The following is a 9,854-nucleotide window of genomic DNA, read 5'->3' on the forward strand; positions in this document are numbered from 1 at the left end:
TATAAATGTAAATACATTATGTGTATATATTTATTATAAAGTATATATTATAATATATTTAATATTATAAAGTATAACTTTATTGTTTACATATAAATAATAAATAATATATATAATAAAAATAATATATAAATATATTTATTCTAAATAAATATACTTATAATAAATATATATAGCTACATATATAAATGTAAATGCATTTATATATGTATATATTTATTGTAAAGTATATATTATAATATATTATTATAAAGTATATATTTATTGTTTATATGAAAATAATAAATAATATATATAAAATAGAAATAATGTATAAATATATTTATTCTAAATAAATATATCATAGCTAAATATATCAAAATAAATAGACATATAAATACATATGTGGGTATATTTGTTTGCATATGTGGAGGTTTTTGGTGTTTTTTTTTTTGGTGCTGTCAGATCAATTAAAAATTAATTCCAAAACTTCCCGAGTCTGGGAATAAAAAAATTGTGACTCAAAAGGGATTAACCTGAGCGGGAATTTTTTCCCCACCCCTTTTATTGCCAACTTTAATCACTGGGAGGGATTTTAGGGGGTGCTGGTGGCAGCTGAGACCCTCATCCCCTCCCGGGTGCTGGCTCTGCTGTGATCCCAATCCATCAGAATTCCCAGCTGTGGCACACAGCGACTCCCTCCAGGTGAGGAGAGAATTCCAAAAGGCTCCAGATGAAACTCCTGAAGCTGATTAGGGCAGCACCTTCTCCCAAATCTTTGGGAATCTCGGCTCCCAAAGCCACATCCAGGGACACGGGCTGGGAGCGCGGAATTCTCCGGGTGCCAGGAGAATCGGGGGTGTCCAACACATCCACAGGGGTTCCTTCATCCCGCGGGGATCCCCATTCCTGGAGGGCTGGATCCATGCGGGATTCACATCCCTGTGCCCGGAGCCACCCTGCAGGGACGCGGCTGGACTGCGGCGCTCGTTTCCATAGGAAAGCAGGCTGGGAATGCTCAGGGAATGCTCAGGGAATGCTGCCTCAGTGCCAGCCTGGGCGCGAGGAGCTGGTTTGTGCTATTTCAATCCTCCCGGGATTGTGTTCCCTCCCTCCGGCTAAACTCTGGGAATTGCGGGAATGGGGGGAGATGCGGCCTCCCACGGGCTGGGCCGGTGGATCCCATTGCCCAAGGGCTTTACAAACTCGCCCATATCCCCCCAAACCCAGCGATTCTTCCTTGTATTTTCTAAAAACAGGGATACCCCTTCCCTCCTCAGCTCCCCAGGGGGTGTTGGCAACTCCAGATGCAATTCCAGATCCCTCTCCTGATGGGATCACCATCTGTTGGAATAAAGTTTGGCTTCCCAGGACCCTCCTGGGACAGCAAATCTATTTTCCTTATGGACCGTGGTGCAATGGAAGCGAGTCCCAATCCCTGCTCCCAGTGATGCTGCGCCAGAAGGACCCAATCCCGCGGGGTTTTCAGGGTTTTTTTAATCCCAAAAACATCGAGGTTATTGACGAGGGACTTTTGACATTGTCCTGAAGTGTCCCCGGATAAATCCCTACGTCAGGGACGCTGGGTTTTGAGCCAAAAGTGATTGTGGAGGTTCCTGGCGCCAGCCTTATCCAGGGAAATGCAGCCAGTGGCTCCCAGTGCCCAGCACCGGGGTGGATTTCACTGGAAAAGGGCAAATTCTGGGTCCCCACCCCTGTGGGGACACTGGAGTGACAGTCCCCTCCTCTCCACCCCTGCATCCCCGGTTTATGGGCATTTAAAAGCCTCCTAATTACCTGAGGGCTCGGGGAAAAGAGGATGCAGTGCATTTTAATATTGAAAAAGCTGCATCCAATCTCATTTGGAGGATTAGGAAGTGCCAGCACACACACACACACACACACACACACACACACACACAATTAAAAAAAAGCTGGGAACAGGATGGGCTGGAAAGATCCTCAGCAGAAAGGTCAGAATCTCCAATTTAAATGGGATGCCCGGTGCTGTTGTGCTCTGCTCCATAACGAGCAGGGGTGTGGGAAAACTAATTTGGGACTGAAGCCACATCTGGGGCCTTTTGGGAGTGGAAATTCAACTTTTTTTTTCAGCTGGGGGGTGCAGGGCACAGCTGAAAGGGAGTTTCTCTGCTGCTGGTCTCTGCTATTCCCGTGGCAGATGCTGGAGCAGCATCCCAGAGCTTTTCCAGAGGTTTTGCCTCCTTCCCAAGGATGAGGCTGTGCTTGTGCTTCCAGGTCTGGGTTATCAGTGAGGTGACATCCAGGGAAGGGCAGGATAAGGGGCCCTTATTTCATTTCCTGATGGATTTATACCCCTGGTGACCTCCCAGGGTGTTCCTCTGCAGGTGGAAAATGTCCCTGCAATCCCCAGGCTGGGGAGCTGGGCTGAGTTATCAGGGAATAAAAGTCAATTTATCAGCTGATTAAAAGTCAATAATTAGCTAATCTTGCGCTCTCGGTGCCTCTGCTCCACCTGGAGCCGTGTGGGGCAGGAAGGGGAATAAGGAATCAGGAAAGTTGTGGAATAAGGAGCTCCTGCTGCCCTTTCCTGCTCTTCCTTTCCACATTCATTTTCCAGCCACACAGCCTGGGCAGGAACGAGCTGGAATCACCGAGAAGGGGCTGAGCAGAGTTTCCCCGATGGGTTTGAACTGACTTTTAGGGACAAATTTTGGGATCCGGAGGGGTTGGAGGCAGGAGATGCATGCAAGGAAAGGACGGGGCAGCCCCTGGCAGCGGCGGGGGAATTTTGGGAAGCCTCTCTTTGGAACGGGAATCCAACACCCCCTGCTCCCCCTGGAGCTGCTGAAGGCTTTTCCTCGGTTCTGGTGTTGCCCTGCTCCCCCGGGAAGCAGCCACGGTTCCCTGGGAATTCCTGAGCCTCTCCCGGAGGGCCCGCACCTCTCCCGCCCCGCTTTTCCTTAATTAACTCATTAGGATGCCAGGGACAGCGATGTCCCCAGGGGGGGAGCGGCTCTCCCGGCTCAGCCAGTGATGGATGTCCAATTCCTGCTGCCTGCAATCCCAAAAAACGCCCCGGGGCTGCAAATCCGGGGTCATTCTAGGGTAAAAAAGAGGGGGAAAAAATAGGAATTGGGATGATGTAATGCTCAGGCTTTTGTGGATGCTCACGGAGCCGGGGGTTTGGGCACGGAGCTCTGGAGTCTTGGTGTTGGTTTTGTGATTATTTGGAGTGGGGGGAATTAATAAAAAAACCAAACAAGAAAGAGGCAACCGTGTGGATTAGAGCTGGAAAGAAGAGGATTAAGGGATTGAAGGGGAAAGAAGTGCTTGGAATGCAGATGGAGGGGATATTTCCCCTTTCAGCCACCATGCCTCTGGGAAAAGGGGAAAAAAAAAAGGTTTTGATAAGCTCTTTAAAAAATTCATGAGGTTTCCAGCGCTGTGTTTGTTTATTTGTTCCCCCAGGGATAAACTCCTGGAATAAACTCCTGGAATACAGCATCCCGTTTGTCAGCAGGGCCTAAATCAGATTGTCCTGCTAATAAATTATAAAAACCAACATGCTGGGATTGTGCTGCTGGCACAGGGCAGGGGAGGAGCATTTTGGGTCAGGAAAGAAAGATTTAGGGCAGGAGGGGATGCTCCATCCAGCCTGGCCTTGGACACTTCCAGGGATCCAGGGGCAGCCACAGCTTCTCTGGGCACCCTGTGCCAGGGCCTGCCCACCCTCCCAGGGAAGGATTTCTTCCTGAAATCCAATCGAAATCTCTCCTTTTTTAGTTTAAAACCATCCCCCCACCTTGTCCTCAGCAGCACAATTGTCTCCCTGAGCACAAAGCATTCCTTAAGGCAGGCAGGAATTCCCAAGCAATGGGCATCTTGCAATCCATGCCCCCGCCTCCTGCTGGTTTTGGGCGCAGGGTTTTGTTGTTTTCCAGAGCTGGTGAAACTCAAAATGTGACGGAGATTCCTATCAGGAGTGTCCTGAGTATTCCAGGTGCTCCAGGAGGATGGGAGGCACATCCCATTCCCCCAGCCCCCCTCAGGCACAGCACCTTCCCTTTAAACCTCAAAAAGGGATCAAATTTCCATTTCTTCCCACTAATTCATGGATCTGGGTTTGTCTCTCAGGTGTTGTTGTTGTTCCAAGCTGCCCTTGGAGTGCAGCAGGCACTGGGATGAGACTGTGCCAGGTCCTGCCAGGAGAATCCATGGACGGCATCACCAAACTGGAATTTCTTCCTGCCCTGCAAACTTGGGGCTTTTGGAGGAAAAAATGCTTAAGGAGGGATTTTTTGGAGGGATGAAGGGTTTGGATCAGCGAGGGGTTCCCCAGCTGCACCCACCCTGGAAGGGCAGCATGTCCTGGATGCAGCGTTGGGATGCAGGGGAATAAATCCTCCAGCAGTTCCTGGGAGCCTCTGGGATGATGAAATCCCCGGGATAAGGGTGATGGATGTGGGGAAGGGCTGGAGCACAGGCAGGGATGATGATCTGCCCTGACCTGGGCAAGAGGCAGCTCCATAAATCCTCAGCCATGGATGGACAGGACACAAGGCAGAGCTGGAGGTTTTCCAGTGAACATTTGGAGTTTTGGAGGCTGTGGCTGCTCCCAGCCATGGCCTTGGTGGTGCTTTTGGTCTGGATCAGGAGGTTCCCAGCTGGAGCAGGTCCCCAAACCCTGGTGGCAGCGCAGGTGTTTGGCTGGGGGGGAGCAGAGGAACCATCTGTGTGCACAGGGACCATCCCCACGCTTCCATGGAGCTGTGAATCCAGAGGCAAAGCTGCTTCCCGTGGCTTTGCCACGGGATTTTGGCTCTTCCCTCAGCTCGGGCTGATGAATGAGCTGTGAGCTGCTCCTCACCCTCCCTGGGGCAGGTTTGCACTCCAGAGGGGGAGAAGCCGGAGAACAGAGAGGCAAACCCAGATTTCTTCCAATGTGGAATGGAGAAATTCAGGAAAACCTTCCAAAATCCCAATTTTTGCCTCATTTTGCCACCCTCCCTTGGCAGCTCCTGGCAGAGGGGTTTGCTCTGCCCTCCTGAGGATGAGGAGCACTCCAGGGCCAGGGTGAGGGCAGTGGGGTGGTGGCAAGGAGGAAGAGCCACATCCCTGTGTGATGGCCCCCAGGCCACCCTCCCACAAAACAGGAGGAGATCCCAGGGGTTCCTGGGGGGATCCATCCCCTCCAACCTCTCCTCCCTGGATCTGGAGCCCCTGGAAAGCTGCTCCTGGCCAGAGAGCTCCCAGCACGATCGTTCCCAAGCCTGGCCAAAGGCAGGAGATTATGGAGCTTTGGAGCAGGCACGTGGAGTGGCTGTGTCCTACTTTTGGAGAGCAGAATCCAGTATTTAAAAGAAAGAAAAAAAAAAAAAAGAGAGAAAAAGCCACGGTTGTGGTGAGAGCAAACATAGCAATGGGCTCTTCTGGAGTGCTGCGAGTGACAAAGCCCTGCCAGGGTGACATCCCCACCACAGTGACACCCCCACAGCCTGGCACGTCCCCTGGGAAGCTGGAAAAGGGGTGGTTTGTCCCCAGAGTCTCCTCTCCCCACTGGGGAAGCATCTCCAGACACATTTCAGGCTGACACGAGCAGGGGCTCCTCTCCCTTCCCTGGGGATGAGCAGCCAAGAGGCTCCTTGGCAGTGTCCTCCTCTTTGTCCTTGTGTTCCCATCCCTGTTCCTGCCCCTATTCCTAGGTATGGCCCCATCCCTATCCTCGCCCCGTTATCATCCCTCATTCCCCATTTAATCCCATCCCAGTCCTATTTCTCACCCCCATTCCCATCCCCATTCACCATTCCCCATCCCATCCCATTTCATCCCATCCTAATCCTCATCCCATCCCATTTCATCCCCTCCTAATCCCCATCTCATCCCCTCCCATTCCCCATCCCATCCCATTTCTCCATTCTCATCCCCATCCTAATCCCCATCCCATCCTACTCCTCATTCACCATTCCCCATCCCATTCTTATCCCCATCCCATCCCATATTCATCATCCCATATTCCCCATCCCATCCCTCATTCCCCATCCCATCCCCCCCAGGGAATTGGTGACTCCACTCCCTGTCTGGGAGCCCTCCCTCGCCAATCCATGCCCAAACTGGAACCAATTAACCCCTTAATTAACAATTAACCCCTTAATCACGGGGTGGAGGCAGAGGGAGTTGTTGCATTCCCAACCTTCCCCCGGGAATTCTGTGACTCAGCCATGGATTTGCTGCCTGTGCTCCATTATCCCCAATCAATAGAACAGTTATTACTTAATGGGCTAAAATTGTCATTCTGAGGGCCCAGATCTGCCTGTTCTGGCACTGCTAATTCTGGGGGGGGGGGGGGCTTAATGAAAATGTTAATTCAGGCCCATTAATCAAACAATTATTTGGGAATCATGAGACAGCCGGTGCTGAACCTAATTGAGAAATAAACAAAGTTAATCAGTGAGCAGAAAACATTTACTAATCAGAGAGGTAGGTTGTGAGCAAGAAATATCAGGCAATCATTTATTAAACATTCCCAAACCTGCTCCTCTCCTTAATAACCCGAAATTCTGGCTTCCAGGAAGGCCCATCCTGGGTTTATTAAAGCATTTGTTCTGCTTTAGGGTCCACTGGGTACTGCAGAACAGAAACTTATTACTCTGCCAGAAGAATAATTGCATCCATTTCAAATAATAGGGCCAGGGCCCCATTGGGGACAGGGGGTGGCACCTGATCCTGGGGCTGTTTGGGTTTAATTATTGGCATTTAGAGTTCATCCAGCTCCAAAGTTAATTCTGATAAAAATAGAAAGATTGCAACGACACCTAAAGATGGAGCTGGTGACATTTCCTTTCCTGGAAAACCTGTTTGTCTGGGATAAATGGGAATATTCACTCTGAACTTCCTCCTGCCCAGTGTCACTTCCCATCATCTCCAACATTTCCAAAAATAGGAAAAGCTTCAGGTCCCTAAGCTGCTTTGCAGTTTCCCCTTTGACCCTGCAGCAGGGCTGGGATGTGGTCCTGGGGTTTTATCCATAAATCCAGGGCTAGGCAGGATTCTGGTCCTCCCATCTTGTTCCTACTCCTTTCCACCTCCAGGATGGAGAGGGGTGGGGCTGAAAGCCCCCCTGGAACTGGGGGGGCTGGGAGGGGACCCCAGCTTTGATACCCCCAAAGCCCCCAGCACTCATCCCAATCCCTTTTCCTTGTCTTTTTCCAGAGCAACAATTGAGCTCATTTTCCCCCAGCCAGGCTTAGCAGCTGTTTATCCAAAACCTCCATCATTAGGTTAATGATTCTCAGCAAATTATTTTATCCACAGCCAGGCTCATCTCGAAAACGGAGCAGGAACGTCAGCAGCTCCATCAGGAGAGGTGGACACCAGAACCACGGCATAGTCAGTCCATTATCCCCCCCCTGGACATCCCTTAAATAAATGTGCAGCATTCCAGGTGTTGCTCAGGACCCCAGTCCCAGCTCCATTGGTGCAGGAACAGATCCACTAAGGAGTAAAGATGGTTTTGGTCTCCATCCATCCATCCATCCATCCATCCATCCATGGGACAATGGGACAGACGCATGGAGGGCACAAAGCTGCACTCCCCAGGCTCCTGCTTCCCAGTTTGGTGACAAACCCTCCTGCTCTCCACCTGTTCCTGCATCACACAATGCTGGAAACACTCCCTGGAACTCCACAGCCAAGGGCAATCCCGGGAGAGCAGCAGGATTCGAAGGGCAGGGACAGCAGCAAAGGAGCAGGGATGCTGCAGGGACAGCCCGAGGTGTCTGAGCTCCAGCCCTGGGGACACCTGGACATGGTGACAAGGACCTGTGGACAGGGTTTATTTGTCTATCAGCCCCTGGCTGCTCCTTGTCCTGGAGCCACCTCGGGTCCCCAAGGCCACGGCACCACCCGCATCCCAAAGGAGCAGATTTCCCGCGCCAGCGCCGCATCCCGGCCCATCCAACCTGGCCCCAGGGCTCCAACGCGCAGCTTGGTCCTCCTGGGAAGGGGACATGCCCCGAGGGTCGGGATGGCATCGCCGGGAAGGAGGAAAGGATGAATTCCCGGCTTGCCGAGCCCAGCTCCGCAGCGCCGGCTCGTTGCCATTCCCGGCGGCAGCAGCAGCTCTGCAGAGCCGGGATTATTCAGTTCCAAGAGGAATTCGCCTCTGGAGCAAGAGAGGAACTCGGGAAGATGCACCTGGAGCCGGCTCCTGCGGCAGCGCCCTCCCTGCATCCCATCCCGGGGCTGGCTCACATCCCGAGCATCCCAAGGGCTCCGTGGATCAGGAGGAGCCATCCAGGATCTGCTGCTGCTGCTGCTGCTGTGAGCCCAGCAGTGAGAGATCCACGGCCTGAGGAGTATCTGTCGAAAATATCTGAATAAAAAACTGGGGGGAAAAACCAAAAGTCAATAAATTGCTGCGTTTCCTTTCCACGCTGAGGCACAAAGCCGTCAATAAATAAGTGGGGGTGTTTAAAAGGCTCCTTTCCACACTAATGCTGAAAATTTCCTCCCAGTGCATCTGCGGCCCTTCCACAAATTCACCGGCATTTAAGGGTTAAGGAGGTGCAAATTTGGGTCATCGCATTCAGGCAGGGAGTGATTTTCCAGGAGCTGAAGCAAAAGGGATGAATTCCCACCCCACCATCCCTCAAAAGGGGAAAACAAAATGTGGAGAGAGGGACCTGCCCCAAGTGCCCGTGGCAGCCTAAAGAGGTGTCAGATCCCTCTCCAAAATCTGGAATATCTGGGGTGTAAACCCTCCCCATCCCAGGGACAGACCAGCACTCCCCAGCCACGGCTGTCCCGAGATCTTGGCTGCAGCTGGTTGGCACCAGGGAAGGAATTTTAAACTCCATTTCAGCGTAAATCCTTAAATCCTCGCCTGAATTAAATGTCAGCGCACCCCACCTCCCTCTGCCTTTCTCCCCAGCCCCTGCGTGGGATCCTGACAAGGGTTTCAAGTTAATTAGGGAAAAAGACATGGAAAACAACCGGGGATGGATAAACATTGTGCTGCCACACCAGCAGCTGTCCCACGGATGGGTGGCCCTGTTGCCACCTGTAAAAAATGCATGTATTTAATGATTGGCTTTTGTCAAATATTAAAATGAATATTATAATGAATATTATGTGTGTTGTGTTAGAAAGTTATGCTGTATTAATTCTCTTAAGTACTGTGTTAAATATAGTTTTAGGTCATAAAAATGTTAAAATAGAAACGATGCTATGTGGGATACTTTTTTTAAAGAAAGGACTCGCAGTGAGACAGCAGACACCTGAATCTTTCAGAGAAAAAGAATTTATGGCCCTCTTATCAGAAGAAACGAACTTCTTCCCGCCTCCAAGGCGCTGTTAGGATTCGGAGGAAGAAGTTGATGATGACCAGACAGAATCCTGTGTTTGAATGGAATTTATGCATCATGTACGAGGTGTATGAATATGCAACAGGCCATTGCTTTTAAGGGTTAATCCTCTGTTAACGTGGGTCCTTTTTGGGGCTCCTGCTGTCCAGAAAAGGTACCCGGACTGTCCGTACCTCTTTGTATTTATTGTCTCATATTGTCCTAATTCAATTTGTCCAAATTATTACTACTCTAATTGTATTACTATTTTTTTTATAAACCATTTTATCGCTATTAAACTTTTAAAATTTCAAAACCGAGCGCTTGGCGTTTTTCACACCCCCTCCTCCTGTCACACCCTGCCCTGGAGACAGCAGCCAGTGGCCACTTCCATGAGCTCAGGGGACCTCCCAGGAGGTGCAGGACCAGGAGATTCCAGGGGTGGGGAAAAGGTGCAGTGACCCCCACTCGTGTCACCCCAGCGGGTTCCCAACCTGCGGCGCCAGCGCCTCCCCCGCCTCCCCGGGATGATTTCCAGGGCACCAACGCCAT

This window comes from Molothrus aeneus, chromosome 18 (genome assembly GCF_037042795.1).
Source record: "Molothrus aeneus isolate 106 chromosome 18, BPBGC_Maene_1.0, whole genome shotgun sequence".
NCBI classification, from domain to species: domain Eukaryota; kingdom Metazoa; phylum Chordata; class Aves; order Passeriformes; family Icteridae; genus Molothrus; species Molothrus aeneus.